The sequence below is a fragment of the Protopterus annectens genome, chromosome 2.part0 (genome assembly GCF_019279795.1).
Source record: "Protopterus annectens isolate FY-2018-M chromosome 2.part0, PAN1.0, whole genome shotgun sequence".
Taxonomy (NCBI): domain Eukaryota; kingdom Metazoa; phylum Chordata; order Ceratodontiformes; family Protopteridae; genus Protopterus; species Protopterus annectens.
The window spans coordinates 1,158,516,395-1,158,537,447 of record NC_056728.1 but is presented as its reverse complement, the minus strand read 5'-3'; the positions used below and the strand labels follow the sequence as shown (position 1 = coordinate 1,158,537,447).

Here is a 21,053-nt window from a genome sequence, read left to right as displayed (position 1 = left end):
AAAACTACCTGGGTCTGCTCTCACAAAGTAAACCAATATCAGCTGTGCACTTGAAGTCTATCCAAACAGTTCACACAGGCATCTTAGCAAAGGAAAAGCAAGCAAAGACAGAAAACCTTAAGGTGCATTTCCCACTTATCCTGACAATTGTGCTTACTGTCATACATGTTTTTTTTTTTATAACTACGTTAAGCTGAGAAGAGACTTTTCGGCTGCTTATTGCTGGACTCTTCCTTTTAAAAAACTTCTATCTTAAGCTACACTCCTTTTAGGGTGATTCTACCTTATTAAAGTGGTGGAACAAAGTACAGTTTTGTACCTACCATAAATGTAGATGTTCGAAGATCCACATTGCTGCAGTCCTTACATATGGGTAGTCCGCTGTCCTCGGTCGGCCCGAATACCAAAGTATTAGGCTGACGTCGGTCATGGGCGCTCAGATCTGACATCAGAGCGTCAGGGTATAAAAGCGCATGACCGACGTCATATCCTCAGTCTTTTCTTGCCCCAGATGTCAGAAGGCCCTAAAAAGAAAGGCCACAGCCCAAAAACAGGATACCTCCCAAAAACATGCCCAACAACCACCATCACCCAAACCATAAAGCCATGCCAAACCACAGAGGGGAAGGAGGGAGGGTAAATTGGACTGCAGCAATGTGGATCTTCGAACATCTACATTTATGGTAGGTACAAAACTGTACTATGTTCTTCATCTCACATTGCTGCAGTCCTTACATATGGGTAGAATCCCAAAGCAGAGGTAAAGGGAGGATGTCAAAATCATAAAGCATTAGGGGCTGCTAAAATGCCCTGTAATATTGCAGTGGCAAATCCAGCCCTAGACTTAGAATAAAGAGGAAGGTGGTAATGTTTAGAAAAAGTGTGAACTGAACTCCAAGTGGCTGCTTCCAAAATATCTTTTGTAGCTACCCCCCTTAGAAAGGCAGTAGAAGTGGCAGTAGCTCTAGTGGAATGAGGTCTGATTCCAGCCGGAATCTCCTTACCATGATGGGAATAACAGAAAGAAATACAAAAACCAATCCATTTAGAAATAGTTTGTTTTGAAACAGGTTTTCCCTGAGAACCCAAAGCAAAAGAAACAAACAACTGCTGAGACTGCCTGAACCCCTTGGTTCTGCTCAAATAATAACGCAACTGCCTGTGAATATCCAAAGTATGCAAAATCTTATCCCCTTTATTTTGGGGGTTTGCATAAAAAGTAGGCAAATGAATAGTTTGGTTCAAGGCCACACTAGAAACCACTTTAGGCATAAAGGAAGGATTAGTACGCAAAGATACCCTATCCTTATGAAAAATCAGGAAAGGTTCCACTGCCATAAGGGCCTGTAATTCAGAAACCCTTCTTGCAGAGGTAATGGCCAACAAAAAAGCAGTCTTCCATGATAAATACTTTAACTCGGCAGTAGCTGCAGGCTCAAAAGGTTGTAGAGTAAGTTTTTCCAACACAAAATTGAGATCCCAAGCAGGAGTAGGAGCTCTACGTGGGGGTCTTATGTTCTTTGCCCCTCTAAGAAATTGCTTAAACAAAGGATGAGAAAATAAAGGAGGGTCACAGTCATAGTGAGCAGAAACGGTGGCAGCATGAACCTTAATCGAGGAGAAAGACAAACCCTTGTCCAATAACTCAGTAAGATATTGAAGAGAAACACTTAAATTAGGCTTGGAAACATCAAAGTCCTTCGCTTTGCTCCAAATAAAAAATCTCCTCCATTTATCAGTGTACACTTTCCTTGTACTAGGCCTTCTGGCCTCCAAAATAACATTCAAAACTTGTTGTGGAAGCTGAGACCCTCCAGGGTCTAAAACAGAATATGCCAGGCTGTTAGATGCAGAGACTGAATCTTGACATTGAGGAAGTGATTGCCTTCCTGAGACAAAAGATGCGGAATCAAAGGCAGAGGCCATGGAGGCTCCCGTACTAAACTCCTCAGTAGAGGGTACCAATGCTGTCGAGGCCAATCCGGCGCTATCAGAATCATGGATGGCTTGTCTTTTCTGGCCTTCAAGAGTACCTTGGGAATGAGAGGCAGAGGTGGAAAGGCATAGACATGAAGATTGTTCCAACTGAATGAAAGAGCATCCACCTTCCAAGCTGTGGGATGAAACATTTTTGTGCAAAACCTTGGCAACTGGTAATTTAGTGGAGAAGCGAACAGATCTATGTCTGGAGTTCCCCATAACACTGTCAACTTTTGAAATACATGAGGATCCAGTTTCCACTCGTGAGGATCCACTATTTGTCTGCTCAACACATCTGCTAAGGAGTTCTGTGCTCCTGGTAGAAACCTTGCCTGAAGATTGAGGTGTAAACTGAGAGCAGTCTCCCACAAAATCATCGCTTGCCTGCAAAGAGGGTATGAATGGGTTCCCCCTTGCTTGTTGATGTACCACATGACAGTAGTGTTGTCTGTTTGAATCAACACCTGCCCTGGGTGAAGTAAATCCTTGAAAGCCATCAATGCAAATTGGACTGCTAACATCTCCTTCAAGTTGATATGTAAATGTTGAAGTCTGACAGGCCACGTGTCTTGCACCCATTTTCCATTGAGGTGTGCTCCCCAAGCCTTGTCCGAGGCATCTGTCGTTAGAATCTGACTCGCCTCTGGTCGGGTCACAGAGAGTCCCTTGTTTAGGTGACATTCCTGAGCCCACCACAAAAATTCCTTCTGAATGCAAGGTATTATCGGAATGACAGTGTCTAGATCTTGGCAGTGTTGTGTCCATACATTTTTGAGATACCATTGAAGCTTCCTCATATGCAGTTTGGCATTGGGAAGCACCAGAATACAAGATGCCATGAACCCCAAGGCTTGAAGGACTGTCCTTGCAGTCAGCCTGGACTGTAGAGGCATTTGATTGAAATAAAGAGAAAGGCTTCTTTGTTTGTCCGGGGTCAAAAAAGCCATCTGGGAAGCTGTATTCAGTCTCACACCCAGAAAGCACATGTCCTGAGAGGGTACTAGACTGGACTTTGTTTCGTTCACAGAATACCCTAGGCATCTTAACACTACCATCACATACTGAAGATGATGAAGAAGTTCGTCCCTGTCTTGTGCAATAATCAGGCAATCGTCCAAATAAGGATAAATCTGTATTCCTCTTAACCTGAAAAAGGCTATCACTGGAGCCAGAACCTTTGTGAACACTCTGGGCAGTAGATAAGCCAAAGGGCAATGCAGAGAACTGATAATGTAAATTTCCAGCCCGAAAGCAGGTACCTCCTGCAACTGGGCCTGATAGGAACATGAAGATAAGCCTCTTTGAGATCCAGAGTTACCATCCAGTGATCTTTTCCCAACAGAGGTAAAAGCTGCTGTAACGTCAGCATTTTGAACTTTGGAATGTCCAGATAAGTGTTGAGGATAGATAAATCCAAAATTGGTCTCCACGTGTTCCCTTTCTTTGGTACTAGAAACAGGCGAGAATAAAATCCTAGGCCCACTTCTGACAGAGGAACTGGCTGTATAGCTCCTATTTGAAGAAGTAAAGAAATCTGCTTGTGAGCCTCTATCCTTTGCCGAGGAGGAACGTCTGGCATGCCTTTGAAAGGAGGCAATGTATGGAAATAGAACTTGTAGCCTCGGTGTATAATGTCCAATACCTATTTGTCCTGGGTGACTAAAAGCCAGTTTTGCTTGAAAAGTGCTAACTTTCCTCCCAAAGGAGCTGCCAGGCAAGAGGAATCTGGCAGCTGAAAATGCAGGTCATTGGGCCTGTTTACGAAAGGACTGGCCCCTGCCCTCACCTGCAGATTGTGCAGGCGAACTCCAAGTTCTAGGCCTGAATGTACTGTGAGCTCTGCCCCTGCCACGTCTAGATCTACCCCTAGACTGAGAATCAGAAGAAGGGTACGTCCACCCCTTAGTAGGCCAATTTCTACTAAACTTTGGAGGTTGCACCTGTAAAAAATCTTTAACAGTCTGCATAGACTTAGCCTTGTCTTCCATTTTCTTCAAAACCGACTCCACAGGGGGACCAAACAAAACTTCAGACTGTAAAGGGGCATCCAGAATTCTAGCTTTAACATGCTCGGACAAATTCTGATCCTTAAGCCAGGCGTGCCTACGAAGAACTGAACCAGTGGCAGCCACCCTAGAAGAGGCCTGTAGAGCATCAAAACCACATTGCAAAGAATGCTTACCCACCTGTTCAGAGACATGTACTAAATCCTGCAATTCTTTACACTCTATACCCTCTGCCAAAGCATCCACTTTAGATTTTAGTTGAGAAAGGAGGAAATTCTGATACTTCAACATATGAAACTGGCAATTTAAAGCCCTCATTGCTAAAGTAGAAGAGGTATACACCTTTTTACCCCATCTATCCAAAGCTCTAGCTTCCTTATCTAGAGGAACCGGATTCTTTACAACAGAGGCTCTAACACCCTTAGGCCCCTGACTAATAGTTTCTGGGTCCGCCCTAGGACTCTTATACAGATATTTATGAGCCTCAGGCACCCTGTAATATCTGTCCGGTTTAACTGGCGCAGGAGGCAAAGAATCTGGATTAAGGGAAGCCTCCGAGAAAACATCTTGAACAACATCCAAAACAGGAGGTATAGCCAAGGGTCTATGCTGTGGTAAAAACAAGAATTCCCTAAGCCTCTTCCGTGAATCAGAGAAATCCTGTCCTTCCCACCTAAAATGCTCCCTCATGGAATGCAGAGTTTCTGAAAATGAAAAATCCTCTGGAGGAGAAGCAGAAGGAGTGGAATCCTCTGCATCAGAATCCGAATAAGGATGAAAATCTAGAATATCTTCAGCAGAAGACTCTGAGTCATCTGAGGCCTGATCCAAACTTTCCAACTCTGGCTCCACCCTAGGCCTCTTATCAGGAGGGGGCATAGAACCTCTAAATTAAAGTAATCAAATCTTCTGCCATTTTAAGCATGTGCTTTTTAGGCACAGACCCTGAAGTACCTGAAGGGACACCAGAGGAAGGCAAAACAGACCTGCCCTTAGAAAAAGCCTTAGAAATAGGAGCAGAAGGCCTAACCACCTTAGGCATAGAAGGGAGAACAGTAACTTGAGAGGCCCCTTCAGCCTGACCTGATTCCTGGGAGGCCACATCCTGCAAAATCAAAGTTTCCCCCTGAGACTCAACAGAAACTTCAGCCAGATCCACCTGCTCTACTGTAGCTTCTGCAGGACCAGCGTCCGAAACGGACGAATCAACCTGTCTAGGTTTCAAGGATTTGTCTTTGCGCTTCTTCGTGGAAGCGGGCATCGGAGGATCCGACGGCATAGTATAATTACACCGCTTACCAAAGACTAACCTAGCACAATCTAACCTCCTTTTAATAGTGCGCTTATTAAACCTAGCACAAAACCGACACCCGACTACGTCGTGGTCCGGTCCCAAACAAGGAATGCAAAGAGAGTGATAATCCCTATGCGGTATCTGTTTCCCACAAGAAATACAATTATTCACTTTTTCTGACATCCGGTAATTAACTGAGGCAAGAAAAAACAAAAATATTCCCCAACGGGGTACTTAGCCCAACTTGGTTTCGGTCTGAAACTCGGAATTCGAAAATTTCAGAACGCCGAACGGCACTTGCAACGCTGCTTCTGCATCGGACCATGCGGCAAAAAAGACTGAGGATATGACGTCGGTCATGCGCTTTTATACCCTGACGCTCTGATGTCAGATCTGAGCGCTCATGACCGACGTCAGCCTAATACTTTGGTATTCGGGCCGACCGAGGACAGCGGACTACCCATATGTAAGGACTGCAGCAATGTGAGATGAAGAACATCATACATTCCTTAACTGCCATGCAATTATTAGCATTGCCTATTTTCTCCAAGATCACATTTCTGATCAACTCATGCATTTTCCCTACTCTTTTTCAGCTCACTACTAGACACAGGCCTTGTTAATTAACTCCTAAGCCAGTGGGAGTTGAGCTCCACCAATGGCTCTAACCATAAACTACTTCTCAACCCAACCAAAACCAAAAAAAGAAGTTCTGTACTCACCATAATGTTCCATGTTTGTTGTCCTTGATCTCACCTTCTTTCTTGCTGTTTGGGTTCAGAGCCAATCCTCGGCTCCAACTCGCCCGTATACTATAGCTCGAGAGCTTTTACTGGCTCAAGGCTAGCCCCTATCCCAGCATGCCTAGCAGTAGTTATCCAGATCTCATTTGTGATAACCCAACACTAGACCATACAAACAGACAAGAGATATACTCTACTTTACATATCCGATGACACCTACATATAAAGGTGTGACCCCTCCACAGTAGTAACAGTAGTAGACTTAGTCTAACCATAAGGTATGGTATAAAGGAAACTCAGCCAGTATAACCAATAAAACAAGGGATTCCTCTCAATCCTCCAGGAAGGGAGGAGGGTGGAATGCAAGAAGGAAGGTGAGATCAAGGACAACAAACATGGAACGTTATGGTGAGTACATAACTTCTTTATGTTATGTTGTCCATATCACGCCTTTGTTCTTGCTGTTTGGGACAGCATCCCCAACACCTGATTCTTGGGTGGCTCACTGGAAAAACTCTTCAGGACCATGGAACCAAAGGATGCCCTGTTCCGGGAGGCCACATCTATTTTGTAATGAGTGATAAAGGTATGAGGATTAGCCCATGTAGCTGCTGCACAGATTGAATCCAAAGGCAATCTGGCTTGAAAGGAAATAGATAGTCAAGGCCCTTGTTGACTGCCCTTTAATTTTCCCTGGCAGTTTTTGTTTATGCAACTCGTAGAAATGTTTTATAGTGTCTGAAAGCCACTTTGATAAAGTCACCTTTGAGACTGCACAACCTCTTTTATTGTCCGCAAAGGATATGAACAATTGGTCAGATTTTCTAAAGTCCTTGGTTCTGTTTAAATAGAAATGTAACTGTCTGTGAACGTCCAATTGATGAAGCTTATACTCAACCTTGCTGCCATGATTGGGGAAGAACACAGGAAGCTATGGATTGATTCAAATTGTAGTCAAAACATACCTTGGGTAAGAAGGAGGGGTTGGTTCTGAGAGAAATCCAATCTTTATGAAAAATCAAGTACAGGGATGAATAGATAAGGCCTGTAATTCTGAAACCCTTCTAGATGAGGTAATTTCAACCAAGAAAAGGGTCTTGCAAGACAGAAATTTGAGCAGACAAGAAGCAGATGGTTCGAAGGGAGAAGTGTCTAAAACTAAATTTAGATTCTGGGGGGGGGGGGGGTTTTCTTATCAGAGGTCTTAATAGGGTAGTACCTCTTAGGAATGCCTTGCATCACCTATGGGACATGATATTGGAACCCATTTCTCCCATATGGAAATTAGAAACGGCAGCTAACTAAACTCGAATAGTAACTGTAGCTGCTCCTTGGTCAAAGGTTTCAGCAGGAAATTCAAGAATCTTTGACATGGGAGTAGTAAAGTGATCAACCTGATTTTTGCCTGCCCAACAAGAGAACCTCTTCCATTTACCAGCATAAAGTCTCCTAGTAGTGGGCTTATGGGAGGAAATCAAAATTTGTTGAACTGCTGGAGAAACATCGGGAAGCCTGGTTAAGACCGGATGTACAGAAACCAAGCTGTGAGCTTGAGAGTTTGAATGGAAGGGTGGAGAGCCCCTGACTGATGCCTCAAAAGATCTGGCACTGGGTCCAAGATCCAAGGCTCCCCTTGCAGGTCAGGCCAAAGGAATGGGAACCATACCTGACGAGGCCAGTAAGGGGCAATGAGGATCAACTTGCAAAGCAATGACTGTGCTTTCTGAAGAACCTTGGGGATCAGGGGAAAAGGCATAAAGCAGCCCCGGGGGCCAACTGTGAAGAAGTGTGTCCCTGGGTGACGGTCCCAGTGGTGGGACTAGGGCAAAGTACCTGTTGCATTTGTTGTTGAGGGGGGGTGGCAAACAAATTGCAGCATGGCTGGCCCCATTTGCGAAAAATCAAGTCCACAACTTCCTGCTTCAGGGGACCTCTCGTGGGGCATCAGGATAGCCCAGCTGAGCTTGTCCGCTATCACGCTGGATTTCCCCGGGATGTGCGTTGCAACCAGAAAGCGTTGGGAAGACACTGCCCATTGCCAAAACTCGTAGAGCCTCTCGACACAAGGTGTAAGACCAGGCTCCACCCTGTTTGTTGATGTACCATACTACCGACATACTGTCCATCTGAATTGCTACAGTCCCTGTAGGTAGAGAATCCTGAAGTGCTTGCAACGCCAGGAGCACTGCTCTCATCTCCACGACATTGATGTGCAAGTGGTACTCATATTTCTGCCAAGTCCCTTGAACAGTCTGCCCCAGATAATGCCCCCCCCCACCCTATCTGGGAAGCGTCCATGGCCACTGTGGCTACAGGCTAGGAGGGGTAGAAACAGCCTGCCTAATGTCACCAAAGGGGAGTGAAGCCACCATTCCAGATCCCTTTTGCAGGATTCCGTGATCAGAATCTGATGTGGCATAGGTAAATCCTGGAATGACCATTGTGCAAACAGAAGCCACTGTAGAATTCTCATGTGGAAGCGAGCCATAGGGACCAGAGCGATTGCCACCAGGACCTTGAGGACAATTCTTGCTTTAATTTGAATTCTCTTTTGTGTGAACATCATGACAACTTGGCGAGGGATCGTTAATACTCTTTCTTGAGGCAGCTTTGCTATCATGGGCCTTGTGTCTAAATCTGCCCCTATAAAGGTAACATATTGACAAGGCAACAAGGCAGATTTTTCGTAGTTTACGGTGATTCCAAGTTGAGAACAAGAGCGGATTGTGGATTCCCTTGCCCTGATTAGCTAATGCTCAGTGGTGGCAGTAAGGAGCCAGTTGTCTAGCTATGGAAACACCCGGAATTCCTGACGCATCAGGTGAGCCACAACTGCTGCCATGCATTTGGTGAACACCCTGGGGGCTGTGGTGAGACCAAAGTGCACAGCTCTGAACTGATAGTGACTGGCTCCCAGCCAGAAGCGTAGATATCTCCTTGACCGTCTGTCCATTTTTATGTGGTAGTACGCAACCTGGGGATCGATAGAGCACATCCAATTGTCCTGTCCCAGAAAGGGAAAAATGGACTGCAGTGTTACCATCCGGAACTTTGTTTTCTTGACGGACTTGTTCAGCCTGCTGAGATCCAAAATGGGTCTCCAGTCCTGTTTTCTTTGGAACTAAAAAGAACCTTGACTAAGTTCCGGATCCGTTTTGGTCTGCGGGGACTTCCTGGATGACTCTTTTTCTTAGCAACCTTTGAACCTCTAGGTTTACTTGATCCTGAAGCCTGGGTGGGACATCTGGGATGGAGTATTGTCTTTTTGACAGGGGAAGTTGGGTGAAGGGGATATTGTAACCTCCTGATATTATGGATAGTACCCATGTAGCTTCTGTGATTGTCTGGCAGGCTTTTGGGTACAAGGATAATCTCCCCCTGACTGTTTCTGGAGTCGGACAGTCGGGCCTCCCTTCAGGAGTGCTGGAAGGGCCTACCAGAGAAGGTATCTCTGTCGTCCTGATTCTACGGACACCCCTCGAGGTCATCTTCCATTATTTCCTCCTCTGTCCCTGGGGAAAAATCTCCACGTGTGTCAGGTGAAGCTCCCTGGGATTTCCGTAACCAGATTTTCCCGCTCTTCTGGCCTTTAGGATAAGGCCTAGATGAAGCAGAAAAACATACTCCTACAGCAGAGAGAGTTTTGCCATCCTGTTCACACCTGGTAAGAGTCTCTTTTACCTGAGGCCCGAACAGGGACAAGCCATCAAATGGGGCATTGGTAAAGGAAGGCTTGAAGTGCTCTGCAAAATGACAAAGGTGCATCCTGGAGTGTCTGCATAAGGCTACCCCTGTGCTTGCTGCCCTGTTCGCCCCATCAGCTGCATAAGAAATGAGCCGCATGGAGGAGTTAACCACTGAAATCAAGATCGCAAGCTGAGAAGCCGCCTTGTCTGAGGCTCCCGCAGCTGTAGGATCCTGTAAGGTATCTCCTAACTCCTTGAGGAGATCCTTTTGAAGCCTTGTAAAGTGAGACAAATAGTTCAGCGACCTGAGTGTAAAGGTCACTGAAGAAAACATACAATTCCCATATCTGTCCATCTTACGAGACTATTTATTCGGCGGATGGACAGATGAAGAAGTTTCCGCTAATTCCTTCTTGGTGGCTGCTGCCACCACCATAGCATCAATGGGAACACCTTTAGATAAGAACAGCCTGTCTTCAGTGGCTGTAATGAATTTATTGGGCCTCCGCGGAACTGGTTCCATCGTGTCTGGAGAGCTCCAAGCCTTCCGACTCACTACGTGCAATAGTGGGTCGAAAGGAGGAGATACCCAAGAAGTGGAGGGTTGGGAAACGAATGCATCCAGGTACACTGACTCGTCTTCAGAAGGGGCAAGGGACTTCCAGTCACCCCTCTGTCTAAGGATTTCTAACATATCTGAAAAACTGACATCTTCAGTGGGGGACCGTGGGGACCCTTCTGAGTCATCCAAGTCTGTGTCTGATGTCAAGGAATCATGGGAGTCCATATGCTTCCTCTTGCAGTCCTCTTTCGATGGACCTCCTCCAAGGGTTGCTCAGGAGAGGTTTCAGATGAGGTGGGATCGCCCAATGGGGCGTCCTGGAGCATGGGTTCCCTATGCTTGGGGCGGAGGGGAGGTTCGGAGGTGGACACCGGCAATGAAGGCAAAGGAGCCAATGGAGCCAAGGGTGGAGCTGTCTCAGCAGACAGCATGCTCCTCATCACCTCGAAGGCATAGTGGTCCCGACCGGAAAGAATCTTCTCCGGCTCCGAAGAAGCAAGAGATTTCCTCTGAACCAAGGGCAACAGCTCCGAGGCCAATGTAGGAGCCGAGCTAACCTGAGCAGAAGCTCCGAGAGGGAGAGTAGGGTCGGACAAGGGTCCGATGCCTCTCTCCCCCTCAGAGCCGAGGGAGTGTCGGCTCCCAGATCCCTCGATAGAAGGGGTATCGAGGAGATCGGAGTGGTAGTCAGAACCAAAAGACCAGAGGAGGTTACTGGAACCGACGGTTCCACCGCTACGACTTCCATACACTCTGGCTCCGAACTCAGAGGAGTCGGAGGAGGAATTGAGACAGGTGTTGTTTGGGCTGTCAGCACCATTTCCGTCTGAGATGGGCCCGAAATTATTTTGGCTAATGCTGGTGTCCTAAGAAGCCTCTTTACCACCCTCTCCATGTCATCATCTGAGAGGCTCCTGGATGACCAAGAGGAATTGTTTGAAGACCAGTGACTGCCCGCCACAGACTGTAATAATGGAGACTGTGGCGCAGACTGCACCGGTTCCAAGGCAAGAGACCTGGAACGCTTATGGGACCTTACTGGCTCTGAAAACACAGATGGAGGCAAAGATGTCTTGTCGCATCTGACTTAGCTTGTGATTTGCCTTTGTCCTTAGGCGGGTCCAAACTCAGAGCCGAAGAGGATTAAGGCTTGACTAAGTCCCCTCCATAGCAGCATCAAAGGGGCTCTTCAGTAAACCTCTTAAGATTAACTTGTTTCTTCTCTCTTGCAGAACTCGTGAACTAAAAGCATGGCAGATAGAGCATGAATCCTGCAGGTGAACAGGTCCTAAACAATATATGCAACTCGTGTGCCCATCGGTAAGGGACATCTTTTGGCAGCACGAGTTGCACTTTTTGAAACCCGAAGGTTTAGAATCCTTGGCAGTATCCTTGGACATAACAGAGAAAAGCACTATGTCTAAAGCTATAGACTACTAATAAGAAAACTATGCACTAACAGACAAAAACATTTTTTTTTTTTTTTTTTTTTTAACAGACAGGAAAACAGAGAAGGGGGGTGAGAGCCTCTAAGTTAAACAGCGAACTCTCCACCTTAGGAGAGCCTCCAACTTAAACGGCAACTCCTTAAAAGTTAAAGGAAAGGCAAGAAAAGGAAGAAGAACCCTCTAATTTAAATGGGTTTGGAAGAGGGGAAAGGCCAGAGAGAAAAATGGTTAATCCACACAAAAGCAAGTCACTCAGACGGGACAGGGATAGTTAGAAATACAAAGGACAACTACAGTTAACAAAATAGATAAGCTAAACTAGAAAATTTTGTTCAAAAATATAGTAAGAGAAAAAACACTTAGCCTGAGCCAGTATCTGCAATCTTGACGCGGCAAACTGGGTAACTATCGCTAGGCATGCTGGGATAGGGGCTAGCCTTGAGCCAGTAAAACTCTCGAGCTATAGTGTATGGCCGAGTTGGAGCAGATCAGCTCCGAACCCAAACAGCAAGATTGAAGGCGAGATATGGAAAACATAACATCTATGCTTTTTGTACTACACAGGAAAATCACCAAGCATCTATGTTTTACCTACACAACCATTCCACAGAGGCAACCTCCACCTTCAAATACCCAGGACAAAGGGTCCCTATTAGATCGATGAAAAATCAAAATCTCGAACGGCTGACAATTTGAAAATGCCATTCTTCAAAATCGCTATTGTGAGATCACGGTACAGTGAAGATCAGAAAATTTGCCCTTGCCTCACTGTAGTGTGATCTCGGAGTTGGTATATATAATTAGTGGGGGGTGTGGGGAGCATTACCCCTCACAATACCTATTTCAAAGAACGTCATTTTCGACTTTTAAGCCATTTGCGATTTTAAATTTTCGTTCTTATAATAGGAACCCTGGGACTAAGGCGTGATCAGTCACTAAACTTCCATTTCCACATAGACAAAGTGCTACTCAACATAAACTCCTTCTTCTTCTGGGCCAAGAAGTTTTCCCTTTTGTATCCCAACCAGACAGAGCAGCCACTGGCAAAGGAGTTCTCCTTTCTCAACTTGAATATGGGCTCACAATTTTTGCTTCTGTCGCTAAAAAGAACATAGTCATACTTTAGACTATCGTTAACAGCATCTGCAGACTAATTACAAACCTACCTTTCTGTAAGCATCACTGTATCACCCTAGAAAAAGCCAAATGACTACCTATAAAACAAAGATCTAACCTACTTTTAAGATCTCAACTCTACAAACTACTCTTAACTCCATACATTTATTTTCCTTGCAGCTAGACTTCATAAAAAACTCATACAATGTGAAACACCATTCAAGCTGCACCAACTCATACCACCCCTACAACCAAACTCCACTGCACATGCTTTCCCCTCTCAGGCGCCTACTCTTTATCAAGCTCTCCCCATCGACAGTAAAGAAATCAACACTTAATCCAAAGTCAGAATGTAATTGAAAAAGCACTTCATCCACACTAAATCCTCCTGCTTCAACACAGGATATATCACCAAACCTATCTCCTTTCTGAGTCTTCTCTCCTCTCTCAGGATTCACTGATGATTACAGACTTCATTGTAAATAGAAATACTTTTGATAATATAAGAAGAACTTTAACATTAATAGATTTTGCAAATAGGAAAAAGAAAGATTTAACACTTATTAGTCTTGATATAAGTTCAGCATTTGATTCAGTAAGCTGGGACTATCTGTTTACCTTAATGAAGTGCACAAACTTCTCAGATGCATTTGTAAATCTAATTGAGCATTTATACAAAGGAACGTTGGCTTATATTAAGGTAGGAACATATGTTTCACAAAAATACCCATTCTTAAAGGTACAAAACAAGGATGTCCACTTTCTCCACTATTATTCACTTTAGTAATGGAGCCTTGGGCTAATTTGATCATAAACAGTACTGACATAGAGGGTTTTGAAATAGATGAAAATACAACATCCAAAATTCAACTTTTGCAGATGATGTTCTAATTACATCAGCAGGATCTAATTCTTCTATGCAGTCTCTATTTGATAAAATGATGAATTTTAAAAGTATTTCTGGTTTAATATTCAATGAAGAAAAAACTAAAATACTACCTATATATACACGAAAAAATATTCTCATTAGTGATTTCACTAAATATGTACTCAATTCAGGTCAGATAACTTATTTAGGTATAATACTATCTAAAGATATTAAATCTATTATATATAATAATTATAATACCTGTTTTCTTAATATACAAAATCTTTTTAATACCTGGAATAATATGTTTTTACTATGGAGGAGAGACTTACAATTATTAAAATGATAACATTTCCCAAGATTTTATACTTAATACAATCAATAATACTTCCACCTACAAAAATAATTATCAAGAAACTGAATACACTAATGTTAAATTTCCTATGGGCACCTAATAGACCTAGGATTGCATTAAAGAAACATACTAATAGCTGGTCTCAAGGGGTATTTCTTTTCCAGACTTTAATTTATATACTATCTCTTCTATTGTAAAAGTTATTACTTTATTAATAGATCAGTCATATGTCACAAAATGCAAAGATTATTGGGAGCTAATTAGTATGCACTTCATGAAAATCTCCTTAACACATAAAAATATGATTGTAAATAACTCCATGTTATGGTTACTAAAGGAATTTTGTACTTCACCTATTACACCTAAACATATGGTTTGTTACCCATTAAATATTATTATTAGTTATCGTAACTTTATATTCATGCACCCTAAGTATAGGGAATGGAATTTTATTGTATTCCCTATAATGTATACTCAGGGTATGCTTTTGTCATCTACTTCTGAAGGAACTCATTCAACTATAGATAATGATCTAAAGTACTGGTATCAGTTGATATCTGATAATAAAGTTAAAAATCTAGATTTCTAAAAACAAGAATTTGATCTAAGAGAAACTTGCTGGTTAGAGGTTCAGACCTTTAGACAACATCTCATTAATAAAATAGATCTAATGTCTATAACAGTTAAAGAATCTATTCCAACACTGATTGATTACTTGATATTAAATTTACAACATAAAGTTTCTGATAAAGGTAAACTTTCATACATACATAAAATTATCAGACAAGAAACTTTTTACAGTGTAGATTCATACTGGAATTATTTCACTTCTATTAATGGGGACCCACCAAATCAACAAGATAAACAATATATATTGGAATCTGCTTATAGAACTACGTCTTCCATTGTCTGGAGACTTTATACATTTTATACATGGAAATTTTTACATAGATCTTTTTATACACCTTTGATGATGAATAAAATAAATAATAAAGATAATTTATGTAAGAGATGTAATGTAGAAATTAATGCTGACTGGGCTCATATGTTTTATGACTGTATAAAATTGAAAGAATACTGGAAGTCAATTAATGAATTTTTGCAGGCTCTTTTTACAGATAATTTCATTATTTCTAAATCTCTTATATTATTCAACACACCTGTACCTCAAAGTGTTAAAAAGGTTAAGCTTCCCTTGTTATGGTCTATTCTAGCAGTGGCTAGGAAAATAATAACTAGAAATTGGATTTCAGATACACCTCCTTCGTTCAATGAATTTAAAAATGTTATGAATATAGTGTGCCATATGGAAATAAACACAATTAGGACAAGAACAAATAGAAAAACATCTTATTATATTGTATGGGATAATTTACAAAATTTGTTAAAAACATTTTAATTTCAATAACATGGTATTTTAGTTTAATTAATTGATCTGATTGTAGTGGATGTCTTTGTAAATACTTTAGTTGTTTTGTTGAATATTATAATAATACCTATTTTTAATTACTTGTATAAAATTGTTATGATATTTCTCTTATATGTTAAAACAATAAACCTGTTTTGAAAAAGGATTCACTGATGACTGATCCACTTTAGAAACTAATGTACATATTGTACATTACACTCTGCTTGATTATACATTGCACTCTGCTAGTTCACTGGAATGTATATACACATTTTTTCTGTGTAATTAGTCTGAACTATTCTGTTATTGCTTACATTTCTATATTTGTTTGTGAAATGTTTTGAATTTCACCCAGGCTGAGCCTGAAATTAGTCAATATTGATCAATGCACTACTCTGGTAAACAAATATATACATACACACACACACACACACACACACACACACACACACACACACACACACACACACACACACACCTGTACTTTTACCCTTTGTCTATCCTCTGGCAACTGCCCAGTCTTGAGGGATGTTCAAGCTATTCCCTGCAAAAGGCATCCTCATCTATCCCCACCTTGAATGCAGATTCTCCCTTCTTGTCTAAGTGCAGGAAATTTGACATGCCAGTTCACAGTAATGTACAACTCTGCAATCCTTCCAAGCAGCAGAAAGTGAGTCAATATGGATATAGGATATTTTTTTTGAGTGCTGATCATTTGTGAACGTTGTTTTAGTGGGGTTGATATTTTGTTAGTTCAGTAACATGTTAGAAATCCATGTAAACATTATTTTAATCAACAATTCATATAAAAAAGCCAGTATAGCCAAGCAAAAGCCTGCTGAAACAGTCCCGGCTTTTTGTGTGAGATCGTAAAATGTCAGAAATCTGAGAATTTGCCCTTTCTCCACTGTAGTACGATCTGAGTTGGCATATATAATTAGCTAAGTATGTGTGGTGAAAAAAAAGTTTTTTTTTTTCTTTTCCCAGAGTATTTGAGTGTCTATCTTGTTATCGATCGATCCTCTGTGGAGAGGAAGGGGCCCAAGGATATTTGGTTTTCTGTTTTTTTCTTAACATGCATTTCAGCATGATGAGTTGCGGAAGAACAAGACATAGGCCTGACTTCTGCAACAGACTCCGGAATCTGTTCTCTAACTGGAGTAAGAGGGACATCCCTTGACCCTCAATCACAATAAGCTGTGGTTTCCCCTGTCCTTCTGAAATGGACATCTGCACTGCCTCTGAGGATGTGCCAAGGTTGGACTCCTTAATGGCTTCCAAAGGGGCACCCACTGATGAACTGGATCCAACCTCCGAACATAACACTGAGCCTTCACTAACCAAGGGATACATCACTGGAAAGAGGCACAGCTGAAGAGGATTCAGGCCTAGGCTTACTGACTTTCCTCTTCAAAATCGGCTCAAAGGACTCACAAAACCCTCCATAACGTCTTTAGCCAGACGTTTAATTTGTTGATTCTCAAAGTAAAGATCCAAAGCCAAAAGCCAGCTACGCAAAGTTTTTGGGACAAAGGCCTGACAGACGGAACAAGAGCAATGGTCGTGACTGGGGCCCAAGCAGAAAAGACAAAGATTGTGGCTGTCCTTATGTGGAATCTGCCTTCCACACGTACACTTGCCCTTCCTGGATGGCATGAACTAAGTACAAAAGGCAGTAGTTAAAAATAAATCCCAGATGGGGCACTTATCTGAAAGCTGGCAGCAACCAAAGGAATTAGGCAGAAGACCGATGTACGAGTTAAGCGTTCTGAACGGCAGCAGAAAAGTTCTGAGGACTGTATGTGCGGATGTCCTTTTACGGCTGACGTTGCTAGCGCATATGTGCAACGTCCCACATACCTGCAGTAGTTAAAAGCTGTTGCATGCTGGCCAGACATCAAGTCACTTGGGTGGAGGATTTCCCATATGTAAAGAATACTGCAACATTGAATAGAAGGACAAAGTTTTTTTTTTTCTCGAGAATTTGAGTGTTTATCTTATCAATCTTTGGCAGCCCTTTTTTTGTTCATTTGATAAAATGTCTTACATCTGTATGTATACATATGAGGGTGTGCATGCACACAAATACAGATGCTAGAGGCTGAGTAGAACACAATTAATACAATGACTGGAAGGTTGAGGATTTCATCTATGAAATTAAACTGAAGAATTGAGAATTGCATATTCCAGAGAAGAGTACAGGAATAATAGCAAAGGATTTTGAAAGGCTGCAAAAGACAGGTTAATACTGATGATAACAACAAACAGAGGATGCAAAGTGACTAAAAGGGATTTTAAGCTGGAGTATATATTTTTTTCTTTTTTCCAGGGGAAAGTTGGCTGACAAGTGGAAAATCCTGCCAGTTAATGCCACACAGGAGATAAAGGATAATGGATTTAAGAAACTCTCTGAGAGACTGGAAGTTGAAAAAAATCTAAAGACATATGGCAGCTATCATGATGCAGGCTGTATTTATTAGTGGAATAGACAGACTTCATTTTTTTCTGTTTGCATATTCCTGTTTTAGCAGAGGCCATTACCAACAGTCTGCCTTCCTAGGCACAAAAGGGTCTGTTATCAGGGTGTTAATAAGTCTAATAAAATGCATTCTTTAAAAAAAGGAAAAAAAAAACGAAAAAGAAATGGTTCCAAAATAGAAATAACATGCTTCTTAGGAGGAGGACAAGGAACAGATCAAGCCAAAATGGAATTAATTGCATAACAGCCTATGTAAAGGAGGAAACCTTGGGAGAAAAAGAAAATAGAAGAGGACTCAAGAACTATATCTCTTTCCAAAAGAACATTTCAAAACCTCAAGCTCTGGAATGCAAGAAGACTTGCAAGAGACATATACTTAACCACCTACCCTCATCCAATCATTGTGACCCACAGGAATCCAGGTGTATGCAAAGGATAAATGACTATTCTGCATAGCTCTCAACCTCTTCACCCAAATGTCAAGAATGAGTCATCTTAACATATATTTTCTGAAGAATAAAAAGTCTTTAAATGTAATTACTGGTGCTATTTAAAATGCTTTGCAATAGGATCATTAATTTTATGAAGGACAGAGAAGATACTGAGATAAAATAGGGCAAAACTGAGAAAAATCAAAGACCACTAACAGCTAAGGTAATCTGTTAGCCAATAAAAACCAAGACCTAGCAGAAAACCCCAGAGACTTAAGCCTCTTAACATATAAATTACTTGTAATTCATTAATATTTAAGTACTTTAAGAGTAAGTAGGCTGATCTATAGGCTCTTTGGTCTGGGCCACAAAGTCAAATGTAACATATAATTATAAGGACAGTTTAATATAGCCACTCAACTAGCATATCGTTGGGAGGTGGGAAGACTCCAGAGCACCCGGAGAATACATCTTCTATACAGCCACCGCCCCCTCATGGTTCAATTACCATTCAAAGAATAGACTTCCATGTTAACTAATGGTACCAGAACTGAAATTGCAAAAATTTGTATGAAAGGCCTTGATGAGTATGAAGGGACTTGAGAGATAATCTCAAATGTTAACAGTGACTGAAGCAAAGGGAATCAATAACCTGCTCATTCTTTGCAAGCTAACAGAGCTTCAAGAGGCCCAACAAACAAGAGGAGATAGCAGCTTACATACGAGTCTCCATAAAGATGCTTCTCTGCTCAAACTCAAGTCTGAAGATGCTGAGAACCAGGTGAAGGAACAGATACAACAAAAGCAACAGTGGATTCTAAAGAAGCATGGCTAGAAACCTTAACTACTGGTCTCCAAGAACTTTACTTTGTGTTTACCTTGCTGTTGTCTGGGATTTTCAAACTGACCCTTTGGTCTGGGCTAAAGTCCATCAATGGAAGGCACTGGTCAGGAGGCAGGCCTCCTAGGCATCTCCCACCAGAGTCACCAGGACACTGAGCTGAAGCACTGACAGTAGCAGCAGCCATTAAGAATGCTATGATGACCCAGGCAAAAACAGCAACGTGTGACACTTCCAGTTCACAAAATGGACACTGAAGAAACACTATGAAATACAGTCTCTAGAAGGTTCCTGGATGGATGACATTCTAACTATGTAAGCAATAAAAAAGCGCACTTATGTACACTTACCATAAATGTAGATGTTCGAGTGCATTCACTGTTGCAGTCATTACATTTGGGTAATCTGCTGGTACCTTTACCCTTAACCCAAATGCAAGGGCACTGGTATGGACTAACGGAGGTCAACTTGGTGAGAATGAGGACGTGAAATGCAAGAGATGTGCAAGATAGGTCATTCATACCAATGGGTTACCTACCGCTCGGGTCCATCAAATTAAGACCTTTTTGCTGTTACTATTTCTTATGGGTTACTTTTCAAAATGACTTTTTTATATTGTGTATCTCAACACTAGTCAGTCAAGCTGTGTATTTTTCTAGCCGCATAAAGCTCTAGACTACATGAGTGAGTAGCTTGAATTCCTTGTTAACGCTTGTAAAAGTAATGCATTATAAACTGATGTCCTTAAAAGAAACTCCAATTGGCCCCAAGTACGAACATGTTAATACAAACAGACATTTGTACTTACTTATCTTTGTTTTGTCTAAGACAGCCTCATAAAAATAAAAACTCTCCTTGATTGTAACATGTTGTACAGGGTCTTATTGCGAGTAACCTTGTTCCATTGTTAAAAGCTTTCCTCAAAATAAGAATGTCTTTATTTAAGCTTTCTTTAAGGACTGTAACACAAACCTGAAGCAATAGAACAAGTAAACTGCATTCTCTAATGCCTCTTCTGAAAAGTCTGCAAATAGACTAAATGTTCTTTATGTCAATGGCTGTCAAAATTGGTTCTTTACCATAAACCCTAAACTAAGAAGTTACACCTGGAATGTTGAAGCCACAACTCAGGTTTTGGTAGCAAGAAATTATGCCTTTGCTAGCAAACAACTTTCTAACACTCTTTACAAAAATACATTATCCACTGTATTCACCAGGAAGATGGATATTAAATCCACAAAAATCCATTCTTAGAATAAACAAAGTGTTCTTATGCCCTGAATGTTAATGGAGATAAATAAAATTGAAATAGAAAAGAAATCACTAAACAGTTAGCAGGGTTCTTTTTGCATATTATGTTGTACTTTGTCTGATTCAACGACTCATACTTCAGTACACATTTTACCAGTAACAGTTTTTAGTAACTTCTATGCTCTACAAATAGATATATCACAATCTATGATTAAATTCATTAAGCTACTGGAAATTTTCCCACATCAAATTACAAATTAAATTGAAATATGACTACTGGAGTCTCATTTTCACAGGTAGGGAATGCTTCAGATATCACAGTGACTTAAACACTGTGATAATCGGCTGCAATTATTATTAAAGCACACTGACATATCACTCCCTAATAAAATTTCATCAAACTAAACCAGTGGATTAGATGTGCTGATCTATGGCATGTTATACCCAACATGTGACCACTCTTTTCCATTATTGGTTCCAAAAAAATGGCAGCACTTCACTGACAGTTCAGAAAATGTTCTGCTACTTTATTTGTCAAGCTTATCTAATATAAAACTTAAATACATTTACATGATGCACCCGTTC

The 21,053-nt window shown here is 41.6% G+C and overlaps 1 protein-coding gene across 1 annotated transcript in view; it reads right to left on the bottom strand.

Moving 5' to 3' along the window:
* The window catches only part of SEC31A (SEC31 homolog A, COPII coat complex component), a 1,704,034-nt gene that overhangs the window by 149,928 nt on the left and 1,533,053 nt on the right, over positions 1 to 21,053 (bottom strand). The window lies entirely within an intron of this gene.